This window comes from Rhipicephalus microplus, chromosome 9 (assembly GCF_043290135.1).
Source record: "Rhipicephalus microplus isolate Deutch F79 chromosome 9, USDA_Rmic, whole genome shotgun sequence".
In the NCBI taxonomy this organism is placed as follows: domain Eukaryota; kingdom Metazoa; phylum Arthropoda; class Arachnida; order Ixodida; family Ixodidae; genus Rhipicephalus; species Rhipicephalus microplus.
This window is the reverse complement of record NC_134708.1, coordinates 111727235-111740115: the sequence shown is the minus strand read 5'-3', so window position 1 is coordinate 111740115 and position 12881 is coordinate 111727235.

Below are 12881 nucleotides of genomic sequence, written 5' to 3'. Positions count from 1 at the left end.
CGCACACACCCGCACATGCCCAAAGGGACACACGCTCACACGAACACACACACGCTCAAAAGACACACCTCTATAACTTTTGTTTTGTGTGTGTTCAGCTTGCCTCAGGTGTTGTTGTGCGCGTTGCGACCGACTCGATGCGTGCCTGTGCGTCTGTGTCTTGCATTCGCGTTCGTCTTTGTGTGTGTACGTGGCTTTGGGTTACACAATTTGCGTATTGGTGTTATATATTAGGATGTCTTTGGGTCCCTTGTCAATTTACCCTTTCCCGGCTCAGAGTCGAAAGTCACTCTATTTGCTTTACCGCTGTTTTTCAACGCAAAATTGTTTTGGCCGGCGTCCACCAAAACATCAGTTCCATATTTACGTCACCAAAGTGAGGTCAAAAAATGCACATGGTCAACTGTCAAAGCAAGCCAAAGTTTCGTCGACGAGAGTCAAATTCACTGCCTATGCATCGATGACTAGAGAAACCAGGCACGTTATCCACTGCGCCATCATCATTACTTTTTAATTGATCCACCCTCCTGGTTCCGGGAGCTTTCAGCATATTACCTGGCTTCCCGCAGCTTCCGTAATTGAATGCATTTCAAGCCTTCAGTGCCTTACGTGAAATTTCAGTGCTGCAGTGATCGCCCCCTTTGTGAACAAGCGATGACGTCACGCGAGGGTGTCATCATGTGACGACCCAGTGACATTCCAACCACACCAGGATTACATAATTTCGGTGAACTATGATGCCATTATCATGTAACCGTCTCTCGTGTGAACGCCAATGCTGCTTTCATCTTGATGAGACATCTCATGCATTCACATCATAAACGTTTATTTTACTCAGAAAACTGATCCTGTTTTACCACATATTGCAATGTGTCTGCCATGGTTTTGTCCCAGTTTTATTCCTTTGAAGTTCATTAGTTCTGGCCAGCGTGGCAGATGTATCATCCTCATTCACCGCCTGTATTTTCCACCTTGTGTCTTTCTCTCTGTTTTATATTCACCAGATTTACCGAAAAAGATAAGTTCTGGTGATTACCATTGCGTAAAAAGGTAGATGAACTGAATAGTTTGAGCCAGTGACTCGATGCTAGATTCAGTTTAATTAAAATATATTTTAACCTGCCACGACGCAGCCTTAAGGGCCGCCGATGTGCGACACATCGATGATGGCGATGCACTCAAAGTCGGAGGACGTAATACCTCTACGACGACGCTAACAGGCTTTAATGCCTTACAGGACTGCAAGGACACCGTGGTTACTTTCCACGGGATCCTAAACCATTACAGAAAAACGCGACGACGATACCCACCACCCCACATGCAGCTAGAAAGGTCTCAGGCGTCTAGTCTGAGGCGTCTGAGGACCAACACATTTGAGAATCCCCGACACCTGCATAGACTGTGTCCGTCGCTGCACCCGTCACCCGGCTGTCCGTGGTGTGGGCAGGAGACAGCCGACATGGCACATATACTTTGGGAGTGTGAGTGCAGTGTTCGCAGCCACTGCTCGGACGAGCATGAGTGTACACCAGGACGACTGGCTGAGCGGTGGCGACCGCCCTTCTCAGCCCACGTGCAGTGGATCAAATCTTGGCTGTCCAGTGAGCCTGAGCTATCGCCAAAGACATCGCTCGATGCTCAGCGGACGACAGCTCCAGGAGGCTTAGCCGGGGCCAGTAATTCTTCGTTGGATCCTAATAAAGTTTATTACTTACCTACCAAAAATATACTTGGTGGCGTTTGGTATGCAGGTAATTTTACCTGCTACATATGTTAAATCAACGTGTACATATTAACACAACGTGACTTCGTCACGCGCGCCAGCCAATACTTGTGCCCTCCGGGTGGTTTGCGACGCATGAGCGTGCGAGGACCAGCTGCGCGAGACCCGTGTTGGTGAAAAAAAAAGAAGAACGTAGGGGAAGAGGCAGAAACGAATTGTCGAGACAACACTTAGAATATATAACAGCAAAGACAAAACGGGCGTTAGGTTTATTACACAGGCTAAGCAACAGAAAATACGGGATGCGCAGACACACGATGTTAATGATATATAAAATGTATGTGTGACCAATATCAAAATTTGGGTGTGTATTATTCTGGGGGGCCGCTGGTTATAAAATTAACCACTTGTAATGTTTGAGCCGGGAGTCCTGCAAACATTCCTGGACTTCCCATGTTTGTGGCGAATAATGTATTGTATCAAGAAGCACGAGTGTGAACACTTCTTGGTCGATTTCGAATCCTAACGATTTAAACCTCCTTAAAGTTCTACAGTTTACCGGTGCGAAGATTAGAGTACGCATTTATCAGCGACCCTGATTCGTTCTTTCTTGCACATTCGTCTCGATTTTATACCCATCAGGTTTTTGTTAAAAGGAAACTGGATTGCATAAATGTAGACATTAGCATGGTAATTGAAACTAATTCCTCAACCCCTAACATTAGGATAGAGTACGATGAAATCTCCCCCCACAAGCCAAGTTGCAATCTCTTAGATTTTCAACCACTACATTAAAAAATTACTTGGTACATGACGAAATAAAGAATGTAATAGCTACAGATGCTTCTGTCAACGATTAAAAGGCAGGCGTAGGAATTGCGTCTGATTTCCTCAGCTGGTCTTTTTCAGTGAGGCTTTCATATTTCCCTCCTGTATCTGAAGCTGAGCTAGTAGCTATTATTTTAACTCTTCGAAACATTCCTCCAACTGAAACCAGTGCATTCATCCTAACAGACTCACTTTCGGTGTGTGCAGCTCTGACAACCTCAGAACAATCTCGTGCCCTAGCAGTGTTCCACACATTAGCACCACCGCATTTACAACTCCTAAAATTGGCGTGGGTTCCTAGTCGCTGCGGATTACAAAGAAATGAATTGGCAGATGCCTTGGCGCGAGCATCACTTGATGGACCAGTATTTCGGTACTTCCCAAGTTAGAATACTTATCAGGGGTTAGATATAGGAAACTCGCTATTTTTACAGATAGTTGGGAAAATATCACAAAATGAACAGATTATCAGCACCTCATGTTTTCATAGAAATCCGAGTGGAGTCCGTCAAAAAACTTGAAATCATCATCTCGAGATTCCGGGGCCGTGTTTCCCCATTAAATTTTTATTTACACAGAGCTGGTCTGATACTTCTTCCCTTTGTCCGTTCTGCGAAGAATCAGAAACTATTGAACATTATTTTGGCTCATGTCAGAACCATGCAGTGATTAGGAAAAGACTTCTAGCTATTTCATTTGCAAAGCTGGGTTTGAATTTAACAAATGGAGATATTCAAAGTTTTAGTGCCTCTGTTTTGGGAAATCACCACAGAGATGCATTCGATGCGGTGTGTATTTTTAGTCAAGACTCTAAACGTTTTTCAACATAAAGCCCACGTTATCAAATACTCAAAAAAAGAGCGGGTCGAGAAGTAATTATGCAAACTGGATAAATTCGCGACATACCAAATTAATCAGGTTTGGCAAAACAAGCTGTCTGCTCGGCTCCCAAAGTCAAGGTATGGTTATTAGTGTCCATTTTGTTGTTGATTTGTTTCTCACTCTCTGAATCTTTTTCTTTTTTTAATATCCTGTCTTCAATTTAAAACTTCCTTTCTCTTTTTTGTAGTAAGCAATAGTGCAGTTATCGTTCATAAAAGACTATATGTTCTCTTCGCTAATCCGCGAGAGTTAGTATGAACCATGGATTCTAGGCTACAAACTAACAAACAGACAACTAGGAGATTTTTCGTTCTCGCTGTGTTGTTATTCTCGGGCACAAGTTCACCCTGCCTACGTTAGCCTAATAAAAGTGTTCATTGAAACGTGCGTTAGGTAATTTAAACTATATCTGGTGGCATTTGGCATGCTGGTAATAAATTTCACCTACTATACATGTTAAACCAACATGTGCATAATAATGATTACTCTCACGATAGATTAATGAGCTCACCAATTGAGCTCTATCCAGAAATATTCTTTACGAATTAGGTGTTTCTATTGCTGTTATCGGTATTGTTCAATCGTTTTGCAGGCTTTTACATAGCCAAATATTCTTCCTGTAATACTCTCGCAACCTCATTCTCATGGTTAGTAAATGTTGTTGTTGGCATTCTTGGTCATTAGTGATTCTCCACGGTGGTCAAGTGGCTAAGAAACTCAAGTGCTGACCCAATGGTCACGATGTAGAATCCCGGAGGTGGCGGGTGGCTTTCCAATGGACAAAAAAATGTTTCAAGTCCATGTGTTCATATTTAGGTGCATGTCAAAGAACCCCAGGGGGTTGAAGTTCCCGGAGCCTTCGACTACAATGTTTCTCAATCATATGGTGGTTTTTGGAAATTTCACCCAACGATTACTATAAATAGTATGCTTATTGATAATGTATTATATATACTAATGGTATATTATTTTTCGTCAAAATAAGAGTAAGTTTAGCGTAACTCGAAAATCCGTAGAAAACTTACATACACACTATGTTTTACTCAAGAAACGCACACTCCCCACAACACAAACTTTATATCAACTGTTCATTGAACTTCACTGGCACGTCCCAAGCCTCCAACAACGTTGTACTTGCTTAAGCTCTCCAGCAAACTTAAAAAAATGTCACTTAATGACTTAACATGCCACTTTTCTCGTCAGAACCAGAATAATTTGCCAATTTGTGCTTGCGCATTTGTAATGGAAAGAAGCGTAGTTGTCAGAAAAAAAAATCACGGGAAGGCCTTCGTTCAAAGCTTGATGAGGGTTTTGCACTTTACTTAATATTTTGTGTAAAAGTGTATAACAGGCAAACCGAGAGATACTTAAAGACCGTCTTAGGGAGCATGCGCAGAACAATAATGAAGACGAGGATAAATATGTATTAATTGTGGCACATGCTACCGCCCTTGAATGTGAACCTCAGCTTGCATATGCGCAGGTTCTCGGAAGAAAAGGTAAATCATTTGCACGTCGGTCATTAGAAGCACGCCTTACAGAATATATAAGGATCATTGTGTTAGCGATTCACCAATGGTTTTGTATCAAGATGATATATATTTGCTTGAGACAAGACGTTCGTGCTTGTAGCTGGTATATCTGTACTTCTTTTCTTTCTATCAATGCTTTCACTTTGTTTGGTGGTGGCTAGTTCATGCATCGCTTGTTGATTGTTTGTTCTTCCGCGCCTTTGTTAATCATTGCTTTGGACATTATGCTGTACGTATGGATAGCAGTCAGTCAGGCACAATCAACAGCTAGCTGGTAGAGAGCGCAGTGTGTGGTGCGTGTTTCTTGAATATAAGAGTGTGTGAATGTGCGTGTTTTAAGGAAATTTTCAAGTATCAATTCTTTCAGTTTGTTTGGTGGTGGCTGGTTCATGCATCGCTTGTTGAATTTTTGTACTTGCGCGCCTTTGTTAATCATTGCTTTGGGTATTATGCTGTAGGTACATACGGCAGTCAGTCAGGCACAATGAACAGCTAGCTGGTAGACAGGGCAGTGTGTGGTGCGTGTTTCTTGAATGTAAGAGTGTGTGAATGTGTGAGTGTTTCAAAGAATGTGTAAGTTGCGCTAAAATTACGTACAATATGTCATTGTCAGGGCATCTAAAAAATGACAATAGGAAAAAAATTTCGCGCTAGATAAGTGCCCGTTCAAGTGTTGTCTCTTCAAACCATCAGCTTATTCTACACCTAACACGTCTCAACTTGAACTAGAACGTATTACGTTTTTCAGGAAAAAAAGCATTGTGTCATCTAGCTGCTAAGGGTAAGGAGCAAACCGAGAAAGCATGCAAACGAACCGATGCTGTTTACAACTTTGTATTGAGTAACACGTAGCTTGAAATTGGAGCAACATCGCGAAATAAATTGCACTGGTGAGCTAATCAACGTTCGGAAATGCCGAGCAATTAGAACTTCAGGGTATGAGACGGGGACTTCCAATGCAAAGAAGTGCCTACTCATCATCGAAGCCCTCTTACTATACAATGGGTCTGTAATATAAGAGTGTTCCGAATTTCGTTTTGTATTCGAGGATTCCCAATGGTGCTACGGGATCGGCGAAAGCCGGTGCGGCTACCCCCATCGCGCCAGTCTATCGCGAAAACTACCGAAAACTGCGCAAGTACTCCTGCTCATGATTGCACGTACAAAATATATAAAGAGGCAGAGACCTTCAACACGAACAATAGAGCTAATCTCGACAACTAAGACCAAGTACGCAATTTTTCCGCAGGGTGGCCACACACTGCGTGGACTCAAGCGATGTGTGTGTCTATAATACTTTGACAACATCGTCGTTTTTTTTTTCCTAATTGTTTTACGCAACATGTTTGTGCAATTGCGCAACATGTTGCGCAATTTATTACGCAACAACCCAGACATATTATGACATGTCTAACTAACGCTGCACTGCAACTAAATCTCAAAAAGTTGCATTTCGACGCGTGGGAGGTAACAATATTAGGTTGAACATGAATATCAGGTTGAGCATCAAAGCTAGGTCGTAAAAAATTACTGGTAAGTACACGCCCCTCAAAAAAAAATTGTTCGGAAGCCAGCGCTGTTTTAAAAGACGATAGTCTTTCTTGGGGACCTTGAACGCAAAAACTTTCTTCTATCTATCTTTCTTTCTGTACATTTGTTTGTTTGTCCGCTCTTAACGGTACCCTAAACGGCACCAAAGTCAAAGTGAGCAAAATATGCTTCAAACGGACGACCCCATTCGCAGCGCCCACCAATATTGCTCAATGTTGAGTGTTCGTGCTTGTGTGATTGTCAATTAAAAAGCAATTATTGCGCATATGTAAGACACCATACCGACACGTCAATATTGTGTATGTGTGTTTTTTCACTACAAAAAGCATACATAAGTAATTCGAAGGACCGTAACGTTTTTCACGCTGCGCTGACCATGCAATGCTTGCACAAAAAGGCAAGTGTTTCCAACGCTTTACTAACACGACATGGTGGTGGCACCTACCCGTAGCCTTGCGTGCTACAACTTATCACCTCAGAGACGGCCGCACACGCTGCGTGCTTTGTTTTCTAGGATAACTGCCAGATAGCGCTCATGTCTCACATGTGACGTAATTTGATGCACTCGTTCGCCTCCGCTGCACGCTCAAGGCACTTCAACGCAGCGCCTCCAGAATACCATTCACCAATTTCCTTGTGCAGAACAAAAAATCAACGTTTTGTTCAATCTCTCCACTCGCAAGACTATGGTCTTTCGGTGACATTTGCAGTGTAACATGCAGATACGGGGCCAATTTCATTTTTCTTGTCTTCTACCTTTTATTCCTGTAATCGCGTGTCGTGACATATTCCCTCATGAGGCAAAACCAACTTCCGCTAACCTTAATTTTACAGCGAAAGCTGTTATAAGGTCAAAACTAGGGTCACGCGCGGTGCCGTAGTTGTCTGTCACGGCTGGTGTCCGTAACCAGTATCGCGAAATAAAAAGAAAAGCTAGTACCAAAGACACAGTGTGGTACCGACCCGGGTCCACTGCGTGCCAGTCCAGTAGTCTACCACTGAGTGGCGCCAGGGCTTTGGACTTGTTCGCAAACTTTCCCTAGGCAGGTGTATGTCAGGAAAGGAATCGCGTTATTATAGTAATAAAGTGTTTTATAAAAGAGTGAGAACAACGGGACGTCACACAATTCGAAAAGCGCAACGAGTGAGTTGTCCAATGCCCCAACTCACTACAAACGCTTGCTTTTGACCACCTGGTAATGTGGCGCATTCCCACTTATGGCATAATTCCTTATCGTGATCAGCCACTGCACGAAAAGCTGGCGCAAAATTCTCTGCCGTAGTTTAGCAGATACCACGCTTCTTAGAGGAATGACGAAAAATAGTATAGCGAATTCCAGCTCGCTACCCTAAAATGTTTATGGTTAATGCCGTAGTAGGTATGAGGCAAGTGTGCTTGCAGCAATTATCCAATGAGTGTTTAGAAAAGGCTCTGAAAGGCCACTCTTCTAGCTTTCACTGCGACTGTGCTCTGCCTTTCACGCAGGCCTGGCGTTTGTTTTTTTGGTCATTATTTATTTTGAACATCTACAGTTCAGCGTTCTCAATGCATCGTACCGAGAAATTATATCTGAACAGGTTTTCGAAAGCCTTTTCATTAAAATGCGTTAGTCTTGGGTTTAAAGAACTGGAAAACCTACTCAGTAGTGGCTAGAAGAAACTAGAAACAATGATGCTGATGTTCCTTGTCCCATTTACCCTCTAAATCAACGTAACGTCCCTTCTTCATCTCTACCCTATTGCAAAAAAAGGCATCCCCAGCGTGGTTCCGGTACGTTTTTGGCACTAGAACACGCTGAAAACACTGGTACAGACTTGTCTTTACTGATACTTCGCTAAGTGCATTGGGAAATAGCTGTGTGACACTGGTAGCAGCGCTGGCTTTACCGCTGTGATCTGGTGTTCACTATGAAGCGCTGGAAGCGCTGGTGAATACTGGAACACGCACTGTTTCTACTAGCGTAGCGTGCACATTTATGTAGCGTGTGCCATGGTATGTTCCCTTGCCGTTGAATATAAAACGCTTGATTCGACGGCATGGGCGGATGCTACCCTCACAGATCCAGAGCATACGTAATTTCTGCGGTGCACGTACGTATCGCAGCAATTAATGCACATTTTGCGCGTGCCCCCCCCTCCCCCCCCACCCCGTCTACCGCGGTCATATTCGCATCAGTCGTGTATTGCTGTAACGATTTCATGTTGCAGTGTTTATAAGCGTGGAGCTAGACGCCACTCCTAAAGGAAACAGGAAATTTTTTGTTGATGCCGCCAAGTTGGCTAAACGTAAAATCAGCTCTGCCAATCGCTTCGCAAGGTTTCCCAGTGGAGGCGAGACAAACAGCTGCCATTCGGTTCCGCCACACCCTGTAAATTAATGCCTGGCCATGCTTATCTTTCTAACTTGAGGTAACAGTTGGAAATGTTCCGAAGCTCAAATGTAGAAAATTCAAACATCCCAACTCACCGCGTAGAGAGCGGTCTTACCCAGTGGCCGGCCGAGCGAGCAGCAGATCTATCGTGCCGGCCGTGTCGGTGTATATATTACCGACGCTTCCTGCTTCGTGTACACAGAATTTTAAAGTGTGAGAATAACTGTAAAGTATAGCGTAGACATTCATGAACTTGAATCAGCTATTTTGCCTTGTGTCGATGTCCGCATAAGAGCCCTCACGATCGATGCATCGCGCTGTCACTGAAAGCTACCGGCCGAACAGCCGATACTTCTCCGACTGATATGTGAGAACACACAATTTCCAGTTGGTAACTTGGTACGCTTTCGTGAACTGACTTCCTGGCATACGTTTTCAGCAAATTGTATTATTATTTCTTTGATGTTTTTTTTTAATTGTTGGTATTTATATAACTGCAAAGTTTTAAATTGGCACGCCCACTGTATACTGAAAGCGGAGGCCAGAAAAACGACTGTCGCTTGGTATCGCCACTCTGTAAATGCATGTCTGACAATGATTGACCTTCTACGTACTTCAGGTATAGTTTAAGTAACAGTTAGAAATGCTGCGAAGCTCATATGCACAAAAATCAAGCATTGTAACTCAGCTGTGTCGAGGTAGGCCTTACCCAGTGCCCGTCAGCGAGCATTAGGTCTATCATGCCGGCCGCGTTGGTGTACATGCTACCGGCACTTTTTTTAGGTAGACACAATTATAAAGTGTAAAAATAACTATGAAATACATTCTAGATATTCTTGAGCTTAAGTCAACCATCTTTCTACGTGTTTGGTGCTCGCGCAACAAGCTACGACGGTCGATGTTTCATGCTTTCGGCAATGCAGGCTGTCGCCGAAAACGTCCTTCCGAGCGCAGTATAGCCGGTACTTGTCTGACTCATTTGTAAGGAACACGCAATGTTTAGTTGGTAATTCAGTACGCCTTAGTGAACACACCAGCATACTTTTTCAGCGGCTTGCATTAGTATTTTTTTTCGCGGTTTCTCAGTCGCAGGTTTCGATACACCTGCACGTCTGTACACTGGCACGCCGACTGTATACTGCTATATTGTCACTTGCGCGAAAAAAATGCTCAGTATTCGATCGTGAGCGCGCATATTTGCTGAACAAGCCATTTAAAATCTTCAATACATGTTGACTAATAGTAAGCGCGAGACACCACTATAAAAAAAAAAACAGCCGACAATCAGTGGCTGCTTTTCCAGTCAATATGAGATTTTTCTGAGTTAAGACGTTCATTCTTGAAAAAACCTTTGTGCTCTGGTCAATATCCGCGCGTCATTCGGTGCCCGGAAGCCGGTCGTTACTGTTGAATCAAGACGCAATTGTTATTTGGAAAGGAATGTTGCGTCGATTCTTACAGTGCGACTTGTAAACATGAAGTCGGACGGCGTGTTCTTAGGGCTAATAGTCATTGTACAACTCAATCAACATGTTATGGCGTAGCTTAGTAGTGTATTCGGTTTGGAATTGAAAGATGAGAAGTTTCAATCCAGTCGTTAGGTGTTTTTTTTTTCATTTATATTTTTTGTGGTGAATGTGCACATTATTGTTTTTTATTTCTACATATTTTATTTATCTATGGCGAATGCACACCCCTATTTTTAACCCTGTGAAGCTATGTTGCGTGGTGTAGCCAGCGCTGGGAAGCGCTGATACCCGCGCGATACTGGGCTCATAATCAGGCATGGCACTGGACGCTGATATACACAGTGGCAATGGTTTTTGCAATAGGGCGCACATCCTTCACAGCTGACAGTCTGTAGTTCGTATACATGACTACGCAACAACTTACCCTTTTCGTCCTGTTTCTCCCGCTTACCGTCACTTTCCTTGGCCAATGACTGGCTATGCTTCGCTTGACATGACTATGGTACGCCTTCTTTCTCTACGCATGGCATTGGCATGCCTTCTTTCTCGCCTGTGGCAAAGAAGCCATCTAGTTGGGACAAATGTTTGTTCTGCTAGCGTGCCTAAATTTTAGAGTGGTTACGACTGCATCCTTCGAACCATCGGCACCCGGGCTGGAATCCCATCCTTTGCGAGACATTACTTTTTTTCCCTTCCTCTATCTTTCCTTGCTTCCTCTAAATCATTGCTAGGCGTTGCATGGTGACGTCGTCATTCTGCGACATTTTTTTGACGCACACCAAACGACCTAACCTCCGAATTAGGCCGCTTCATTGACAAAATGGAGCTCGCCCTTGGTACTCACCGTCAGTGCGACAATAGGGCTGCGCTAACGACAAGCTTACCGGTGCTTTATGCTGTTGACTTACTCAGAATGACAGTGTTGGGCACAGTATACTTACCTATTCTACTTCTTTTTCATCCTCAACTTTTTCCATACGTAAAATCGTCGTCCACTTTAAACTTAAAGACGTGGGAGTATTGCAAGATGCACAAGACACGCAGCTCTTTTTTCCCGCTCGACGTGTCCAAACTTTTTGACAAGATGCGGGATATCAAGTGTCTGCACTGCGAAAAATCGTTCGCCCCACAAATGTCCCTGTCTTTTCATGTTGCGACCGCATAACGTCGTTCTTCCCATCACCGAGGCTTTCAAAACGCAAGAATTGCCTTCTGCACTACGACAGTACGACTACCTCGGCACGAAAAAAAAAAATTGCGTGTCTGAAATATGGTATATCGCAAGTTCCCGGGTGTTTTTTGTTTCTTGTTTTGAATATACACTTACATAAAATATTAGCGACGCTGATGCTCACGGGGCTTTTGCGCAAAGCCAGTCGCTCCAAAGCCAAAACATTGTAAGCATACAGCTTCGGCTTTTGCTATTCATCTTTTCTGTTTACACTTTTAAAGGCACACATTTCGTTTCAATGACTAACACTGGCAGAAAATATGGACGCGACTGCTCTATATTCCATCAGCGGCAAGACTACAACATTGACAATACCACCCCAGAAAAAAAAAGTATACGTGAATGACTCAGGAGTGGCTCTAAATAATAATACCTGAGGTTTTACGTCCAAAAACCATGATATGATTTCGAGAGACGCCTAGGCATTCAGAGGACTACGAATATTTTGAACATTCGGCGTTTTTTAAAACACACTTACATCGCACAGTGCACGGGCTTTTACTGTTTCGCCTCAACCGAAATTCTACGGCTGCTGCCATGATCGAACACGGAACCTTCGGGTCAGCAGCCATGCACCCTAACGAGTGTCCCATCAAAACGTACAGTGGCTCTCACAAGCCGTAAAATTTGATTTCTTACTTCTATATTATCGTGCTCAGTTCGTCGTCTCAACAGCCTATACCGCATCTTTGCAACAATGAAGAAAAACACCAACCAACACGCTGGCAATATTTATTTATTTTTTCAGTCTTTGTGGTTTCACTCTAAAAAGAAGTACATTTATAAGTGCTTAGCAGCTTTTTATAGATGCACTTTGATGATTATTATTCTGAAGTCCCTATTACAGCCCTCTAATTTATTATTACTTCTTTTATTTTTTAGGTTTACGTGATTTTTGTCTTTTCTTGGTCTTTTGCTCGTACAAGTGGTTTAGTTAAAAAGAATTAAAAATTCGAGGTATCTGGCCTTCATAGCAACAATGGCTCACTAGCCTGCTCAATTTTTCTTTCAAAGTGCACACGTACTAATCCTTCGAGAATGTATATTCGGGGAAGACACACTCATGAAACATAAACTTGGTATATCGTAATCAGCTCATTTGATCGTCTTCAGTACATCGCGATGCCGTTTCGACTTCTGTTTTGCATCGCATCGTCGTAACTGACGCGTCTTTTGTGAGTATTGGATTGGGCGAACTATGGTGGGTATAAAAACGTTACAACCTGAGTTGTAAAGTTTATATACCCTCAATATATATATATATATATATATATATATATATATATATATATA